The sequence below is a fragment of the Pongo pygmaeus genome, chromosome 23 (genome assembly GCF_028885625.2).
Source record: "Pongo pygmaeus isolate AG05252 chromosome 23, NHGRI_mPonPyg2-v2.0_pri, whole genome shotgun sequence".
Lineage (NCBI taxonomy): Eukaryota > Metazoa > Chordata > Mammalia > Primates > Hominidae > Pongo > Pongo pygmaeus.
Window position 1 is genome coordinate 26,894,500 of NC_085931.1, and position 9,280 is coordinate 26,903,779.

The following is a 9,280-nucleotide window of genomic DNA, read 5'->3' on the forward strand; positions in this document are numbered from 1 at the left end:
GTTATTACTTTTGAAATCATTTTAATTGTCCTTACCCCCTAAAGATATTTAGCTATATATTCAATGCTAGCTTGAATAATAAGTTTTCTAAGCATGCTTTTTGACTTTTTAAAATTTAAGATGACATTGGATGATTTTATTACGTACAGCATGATGTTTTGAACATTCCACATATAGATTGTTGAATGGTTAAATCTAAATCTAGATAATAACAAATGCATTATTTAACATAGCTATCATTTTTGTTGTGAGAACACTTATCTACTCTAGTTGCAATTTTCTAGAATGCAATATATCATCAGTAACTGCAGCCACCTTGCTATACAATAGATTTCTTGAAATTTATTTTATCTATCTAATTATAACTATGTGTCCTCTGACCAACATCTCCCCATCCTCTTCCCCTCTCTAACCACTCCAGCCTTTGGTAACTGCCATTCTACTCTCTACTTCTATGAGACCAACTTGTTTAGATCCCTCATATGCATGAGATAATGCAGTATTTTTCTTTCTGTACCTGGCTTATTTCACTTAATGTAATATCCTCCAGGATCATCAATGTTGACAGTAATGACAGCATTTTATTCTGTTGTATGAATAAATATCATTCCATTGTATGTGTTTATGTATGTATGTATGTACATACATGTATGTATACAAGCATATGTAGAATACCATTCTTCAAATATACTATTTTGCATTTATTTTTATTAAAATTATATTTCTCCCTTATCTAAATACTGATAAAAAATATGAGGTCTTTTCAGTCCTTCCTCTTAATAAAAGCCCAAGTTAAAGGGCAGTTTCCCCATTTTTTAATGATTCTTTTTTCTTGCTGATTTTTTTGAGTTCCCTGCAGAGTCTGCATATTACTGCTTAATCGTAAGTATAGTTTGGATTTTTTTTTTTTTTACCATTCTGTATAATGTCTGTTTCCTCTGTGGTTTATTGTGAGTTGTTTTCTAGGTTTTTCTTCTAGAATTTTACGGTTTCAGGTTTTAGATTTAGTCTCCAATCCACCAGGAGTTAATCTTCGGATATGGTGAGTTTCAGTCCTCTACATGTGGCCACCCAATTTTCCCAGCACTATTTATTATGTATGTGCATGTTTTTGTCTGATTTGTCAAAGGTTGTTATTGTTTGGCTGTATTTCTAGATTCTTCATTCTGTACCATTGGACTATGTGTTTATTTTTATACCAGCAAAATGCTGTTTTGGTTACTGTATCCTTGCAGTATAAATTGAGTCAAAGGAAATATAAAGGAACGTTTTTGTCTTGCCTTTATTTTGAAGGAGAGTTTTAGCAAATATAAGTGTTCTTAAATAGAAGTTTTTCTTTCAATATTTTGAATATACTATCCCACTCTGCCCTGTCCTGAAAGGTTTCTTCTGAGAATTGCGCTGATAGTTATGTGATGAGTTGATTTTCTCTTGCTGCTTTTAAAATTCACTTTTTGCCTTTGACTTTTGACAGTTTTATTAGAATATGTCTTGGTGTGAGGTTCTTCATGTTCAACCTACATAAGGACTCTTGAACTTCATAAGTCTGGATGTCCACCTCCCACCTCAAATTCAGCAAGTTCACAGTCAGTATTTCTCAAAATAAGCTTTCTATTCCTGCCTCTGTTTCATCTTCTTGTTTCCACATAATGCATATATTGCTTTATTTGATGATGTTTTATAAGTCTCATAGATTTTTTTTACTCTTTATCTTTTGCTATTTCTTTTGCTTCTTGCACCTCTGACAGGATAATTTCAAGATACCTGTTTCCGACTGTGCTATTTCCTCTTCATGACTGAATCTACTGTTAAAACACTCTATTAAATTTTTCAGTTTAGTCATTATATTCTTCACCATTAACATTTCTGTGTTTATTTTTATGATTTCTATTTATTTGTGTAACTTCTGATTTTATTTATGTATTGCTTTCCTAATTTTGTTTAGCTGTCTGTATGTGTTCTCATATAGTTCACTGAGCTTATTATCTAAAATAGTTACTTCCAATTTTTAAAGGCACTTTGTCAATTTCTATTTCTTTAGGGTCTATTATTGAAGCTTTATCGGTTTATTTAAATTGTGTCATGTTTTCCTGATTCTTCATGATTCTTGTGGCCTTGTGCTGGTATAAGTAGGTTTGAGAAGGTGGTCATTTTCTCTAATCTTTACAGGTTGGCTTCAGCAGGAAAAGTCCTTCACCATTAAGTGTGGCCTGGTGTTCTTGTTCGGTCAGGTGGTCGAGCCTGTTGATGGATTTGGCCACCTGGCAGTGCTTCATGGACAGAAATGCCTGCTGGTTTTACTCCCCCGATTTGGCAGCTTTGTTGGGTGAGGCCACTTGAAGCATTGTGGAGCACATTGAGATTTGCATGCCCCAGTCACTGAGTGTTTCACCCCCTTTCTTTGGTCCTAGTTATCTTCAAGTGGTCTAAGTATTAAAATTACTCCAGTGTTCATTTTGAGGCAAAGCAGAAGTGTGCCCATCAGGCAGCACTCCCCAAATAGATGTTGAATATCCACTTTGATCTACTTTTCTCCCAGTGGAAAAATAATGGGCTGAAGGCATCCTTCTCAGTGCAGTGTTGTTCTGGATATGGAAGTGGTAAAGCAAACAAAGTAAAATCATTCCTCTTATCCTTTTTAATGACTCTGTGTTTGCTTTTGAGCTCTTTTGGGTGTTGCAATCTCACACTGGTATTTGGAGTTCTCACAAAAGCATTCTTTCCTATAGGTAGTTGCCAAATAGATGTTTCTTCAAGGGAATCAGGGCTAGGAACCTACCATTCCACCATCTTACCAGACTCCCTCTACACCCAACCACTTCCATCTCTCAATCTCTCAACAATTTGTAAAATAGGAAAATCCAAACATGTCTAGAAATCGTTACTAATAGATGAGTTGAGTGAAGCCACAGTATATAAGCCAAATACATGAAAAGTCAATATGTATTTTTATAAACTGTCAGTGAAAATCTAACCTTACCCTGAAAAATCTCAAGAAAGTACTGAGGAAAATTAAAGAATACCCAAATATAGAGCTATCATGTTCACATATCAGAATATTCAATATAATTAATATGTAAATTTTCCCCAAATTAACATACAGCATCAACACAATTCAGTAAAATTTCAGCAAAGAGCTTTGTAAAACTTGATAAGCCAATTTTTAAAGTACATTGAAAATACAAAGAATCTAAATTAGTGAAAACAGTAATGAAAAACAGTCACATTCAGAGACATATTATCTGAAATAAATACTATAAAGCTACAGTACTTACAACAGTGTGTTACTACCTAAGGAAATAATTATAAATAATTATAATAATATAGGAAGCTCAGGCATATATGTATATAATACACACACACACACATATATAAACACATACATATTTATGTGTGTATGTAGATGTATGTATTTATATACGTATATAATTTTTTATCAATGATTGTATGAAGACAATTCAAAGGGAAGAATAGATATTTACATAAATATTCTTGGAGAAATTGAATTCCCATATGTAAGTATGTGAATATTGATTCATCAAAGTACATCTAAAAAATTAACTTCAAATGAATTTGAGATCTAAGTGGAATAGACAAAATTATATATTTTGTATGAAAAAAGTATAGGAGAAATGTATTGTGACCCTGGGATAGGAAATGGTTTCTTAGATAGGATACACATGCAGAAAACATAAAATAAAATGTATAAATCTACTCTTCATAAGGCATTGTTAACAAATAAATTCTCTCAGCCATAGCCTGAGAGAAATATTGAAATATATATATTTAATAAATGTTGGTATTCAGATTTGTATATACATAATTCCTACAACTCAGTTAAAAGAAGACAAATGACCTGACAAACATTAATGGTCAACGTCCGTTAGCTGCTGAGGGATAAACACGTGGTGTGCCCATACGATGGACTATTTCTCAGCAAATAACAAGTAAGAAATTACTGATATGTACAACTTGCATGATTCCAAAGGAATTACTATGAGTTAACAGAATAAGACACTAAACACTACATAAATGTTAACATCGCAATTATGTGAAATTTTTCAAAAGGCAAATATAGTAAATGAAATACAATAATTTTGTCACAGGCATCATGTACAAAGAGATAATTTAATGAAAAGGACCAGACTGAACTTTTCGTGGTGATGGAAATGTTCTACCTCATTTTTGTGGTGGTGATTATACAGTCACATGAACATATTTTGAAATCACAATGTGTAAAATTTTACAAACTGTTCATTCATACTTGAATTTTAAAGAATGTAAATTTAACCTCAATAAAATTATTTCAAATTATGCTATGGAAGAATGTGTGGGGCAACTGGAGCTTGCTCAAAACATAGTGAATGTCTGCAATCATTTAGAAAAAACTTTTAAGTATTTATTTAAGCCAAAGAGATGTTCCCCCTGTGACTAAGCAACTTTCCTGTAAATATGTATACCATAGAAATGCATCCTTATAATCATGGCAGCTTTATTTATAATGGCTAAAACAGGGAATGTATCCAAATGTTTGCCAACAGTAGAATGAATAAATTCTAATATAGTTAGGAAGATTTTTTGTCTAAGTATACATAGCCACACAACTCGCTCCTGTATATCTTTTATATTTTTACTGAAATGTTCCCCTCCCAGTGGAGCATTGCCTGTCCACACTATCTACAACCACCCCTGCCTACTAATATACTTTATCCATTACTATTTATAAAAATTGAAAGTGTCATACATTCTTCTTTGTACCTGGAGCATATTCACCATGAAGGATGTAGATAGAATCCATGAGTGCAGAGGGGTTTCTATGACACCACAGATTTATTATCTCTGGAGACTAGAAAACTCCTGACACATAATACAACCTGAAAAGATCTGCTGAATGGATGAACCAATGAAAGAAAAGAACATGACATATCTGTGTCTGAAACATGACTCAGATCACAAGGGCAATGGAATGAACCAAGGGATCTAAGCTAAACAGTCTCTCCAGTTGCAATGAATGGACACAGTCAAGGCATAAGCTGGCAACATCAGCTAAAACTCTTCATTGTTTGGGAGTCATGTCACCTCTTACCCCAGAAAAATGGCTCCCACAGAAGATCAATTCTCAAAAAGCACATGTATGCCATCAAGAACAAAGGGATGATCCAAACCAAACTGCTATGTGTGTCCTTCAGATTGTCCTTTGATCCACTCCAGGATCATGCAACAAGTTTTTAGGGTGGTGATGTCCTAAAAATGCCCATGTCAACTGAAACCCTGGGTTTCTGGACATTCCACTGAAAACCAGCAGCTTGAAAGTAGAAGACCATGCCACTTTAGAAACGTAGAACCACATGTCCCAAGTAAGGAGAGAAGGAGCAAGAACATCATAAAATTGTGAAGAAGGGAAAGAAGCCTTATGTGAACTCATGTAAGACAACCAAGGATATCTTGAACAAGAGGGACAATTTAGGCAATCAGAAATGATGTTTTATCTACACTTATAATTTGTGGTTGAGCCTTTGCTTTCTTTTCTTCATCATGTGTGGAACACTATGTACCTCAACCTGAGGTAGACAAAGAAAATGTGGATAACCAGTAGAAAAGTTTTGTACACAACTGTTCCTACTGTGATATTTCCCAAAAATGAAATTAGAAAAAACTTCCCTCTTCCTCACACTCCAAGACAGATCTTGCCCTGTCGTTCTAGGAGGCATAATAATGACAGTTCAGGAAGGGGATTAATTACATACTTTTCCAGTAACCATGTCTGAACCAATGAGTAATCCATTGGCAGCTTCTTCACACACCACACTGGATCACCTGAAGATCATGTAGGTAAAGTCTCTGGTTTCTTAGATATGGAAATACTCAAATTTTAAAAATCTCATAAACACACAATGAAAGAACCACTTTGGGTCTAGATCTGGGATGCTGGGAAGTCCCTGATTTTAGCCACCCAAGATATGTTCAGTCATACTTCTGGCGGCTTTTTTGTTATTGCTGAGAAATACTCCATCATATGAGCATGCCACGATGTGTTTATCCATCAGAAGCTGATGGACCCACCCTTATTGTCCGGTCATTTGTGTTCTTTTAACTGAGGTGTATTCATTTCTTAGATGATTATTACATTTTAGAATATTATTTAATGTAATGATTGTTGAAAACATCAGTTAAACAATCCTGTAAGAGTCTACTTGCATATCTTTCTAAGAAGGAAATCACATGTAGATTCTTATTTTTTACACTACAAGCTACAGGGTGGATCTATTAAAAACTGTATTATTGATGATATAATGTTTAACTCTATTTTCAAATTAGTCTTAATAATATTTACTGACATAAAAATAAGGGAATTGTTGCTTGCACTCTGAAGTAACTTATAGTGCCATTGTCCTCTGTATTAGATATGTATGGTTTTAAATGATGGCAAAGGTGTAATAAATGAAATACAGAATACTTGAAAAAGGCAAGATGTAGAATAATATGAGAAAACAAATAGTGAGGTTATAATATTTTTTGGCACAAGGTCAGATTTTTATTTATAATTTTAGCATTTATTTCAGGCAGAACTTGTGTTACATATTGTAGAAGACAGGAGAATAAATAAAATAAGCACCTCTTTTCTTTTTTTTTCTTTCTTTTTTTTTTGAGATGGAGTCTTGCTCTGTTGTCCAGGCTGGAGTGCAGTGGCATGATCTCAGCCCGCTGCAATCTCTGCCTCCCGGGTTCATGCTATTCTCCTGCCTCAGCCTCCTGAGTAGCTGGGACTACAGGCGCTCACCACCACGCCCGGCTAACTTTTTGTGTTTTTAGTAGAGATGGGGTTTTATCATGTTAGCCAGGATGGTCTGGATCTCCTGACCTCGTGATCTGCCCGCCTCAGCCTCCTAAAGTGCTGGGATTACAGGCGTGAGTCGCCGCACCCTGCCAATAAGCATCTCTTTTCACAGAATATTATAATGTATCAAAGGACACATAGAGGGGAAAGTCAGACACTGGGACCTATCAGGGGGTGGAGGGTGGGAGGAAGGAGAAGATAAGGAAAAATAACTAACAGATCCCAGGCTTACATGACACAGGTTTACCAGGTTTACCAATGTAACAAACCTGAACATGTACCCCTGAACTTAAAATAAAAGTTTAAACAAAACAAAATAAAGCAAATGGATTAATGTCCCAAGAAAAGCTTGTTAATTCGACCTGGGACTCATATGCTTGTCAGTGTGCCTTCAACATTAGTGGTTAATTTATAGAGAAAGTAAACTTACTTATTTCTCAAAATCAGCGCTTATGCTTTCATGTGCCCACTCTTCCCGTGACAGTGCCTGGGCAGTGAGGAGCTGAATAGTTTTAATTTCTGGCCCTGTGTCTCACGAACACACTTTATTTTGTTTGGCATCTTCTACTGGGTCTGAAGGTGAGGATTTAACTACTGTCAGTATTTAATATTCAGCAGAAACTTGAGTTCTTTTTAGGCCCATGAGTCAAAGCCCTGCAACTTAATGACACAAGGGCTTTAAAAGAACACATAGAAAGTTACACGGATGTAATAACCTTAATTATTTTAAGAAGTTTTTTTTTTAAATGAGGTATGCAGCTTTTAACAAATCTTTGTAGCTATCTTATTTAAGAATTAAATGGGAGGCCAGTTAGCCTGACATAGTTCCCAGCTTGACTTTTAACCAGGCTATGTGATTTTGGTGTCCCAAGATTTATTTTCTTTTCACAGAATGAAGCAGTGACACCCACTTCAATGGGACTGGACCTTGAAAACATGATGTGGTGGGAACACAGCAAGGCCTAAAAGGCCACGTAGAGTCTGATTCAATTTATGTCAAATGTCCAGAACAGATAGATCCACAGAGAGTGTGGAGCCAGGGACTGAGGGATGGGACCCTCAGTGGTGACCGGAGGCTGATGGATAGGAGGGATGGGGGTGATAATGAAAGGGTATAGGGTTTTATTTTTTGAGATGATGAAAATGTTCTAAAATTGCTTGTGGTTATGGCCACACATATCTGTGAATTTACTAAGGAACATTGAATTTTAACTTTCAAGTGGGTTAACTGTATGGTATGTGAATTGTAGATCATTAAAGCTGTTTTTCTTTATGACAATGGTTACACCATTGTGTTTAGGCTGAGCCCTGAGGGAAGACCCTGTGGGCAGCCCAGGCCTCCTGGCTGCTGCAGCCCCACAGAGTGGAATCCATCCTCAGCTCCTGCCCATCACTCTCCTGTGCTGGTTTCCAGGTTCCTTCTTTTATTTTTTTCCACACACATTGTCTGCTAGGGTTGCCAGATAAAATACAGGATGCCCATTTATCTCTGAATTTCACACCAACAGTGATTAAACTGCTGGGTGTATATGTCCTAAATATTGCATGGGACATACTTGGACCCAAACATTATTTTTTGTTCATCTGAATTCAAATTTAACTGGGCACCCTGGATTTTCAGATGCTCAATAGAGCCTCCTTGACTGGACCCTTGCTTAGTAGCATGCACCCAGGGCCCAAGTCTCAGAGACTGTAGGACTCCAGAGGGAGGTGGGGGAAGGAACTGTGCTGGTGGCCATGCCCAAGACAGAGATGGTGGCTGCAGGGGTGGACACACCACCAAGAGACTTTGGGTGCCGAAACTTCCTGGGGCTCAGCTGGGTCCTCTGAGACCTGGGACGGGACAGAAGGCCAGCACCCCCCAGCTGCAGAGCTGCCTGTTCTTAGGCATTTCTTCCCAGGCTCTGCAGCTGAGAGCTCCAAATCAGCAAAGATGCAGTGGGGTGGTGTGTCAGTCTGTTCTCATGCTGCTAATAAAGACATACCCGAGACTGGGTAATTTATAAAGGAAAGAGGTTTAATTGACTCACAGTTCAGCATGGCTGAGGAAGCCTCAGGCAACTACAATCTTGGTGGATGGCAACTCTTTACAACGTGGCAGGAGAGAGAATGAGAGCCGAGCAAAGGGTTAAGCCCTTTATAAAACCATCAGATCTTGGGAGAACTCACTATATTGAAGAAAGCATGGAGGGACCACCCTCCTAATCTAATCTTCTCCCACGAGGTCCCTCCCATGAAACATGGAGATTATGGGAACTACAAATCAAGATGAGATTTGGTGGGGACACAGCCAAAACATATCATTTTGCCTCTAGCCCCTCCCAAATCTCATATCCTCACATTTTAAAACACAATCAGTGCCCATGCCTATGTCCTGAATGGTATTACCTAGGTTTTCTTCTAGGGTTTTTATGGTTTTAGGTCTAACATTTAAGTCTTTAA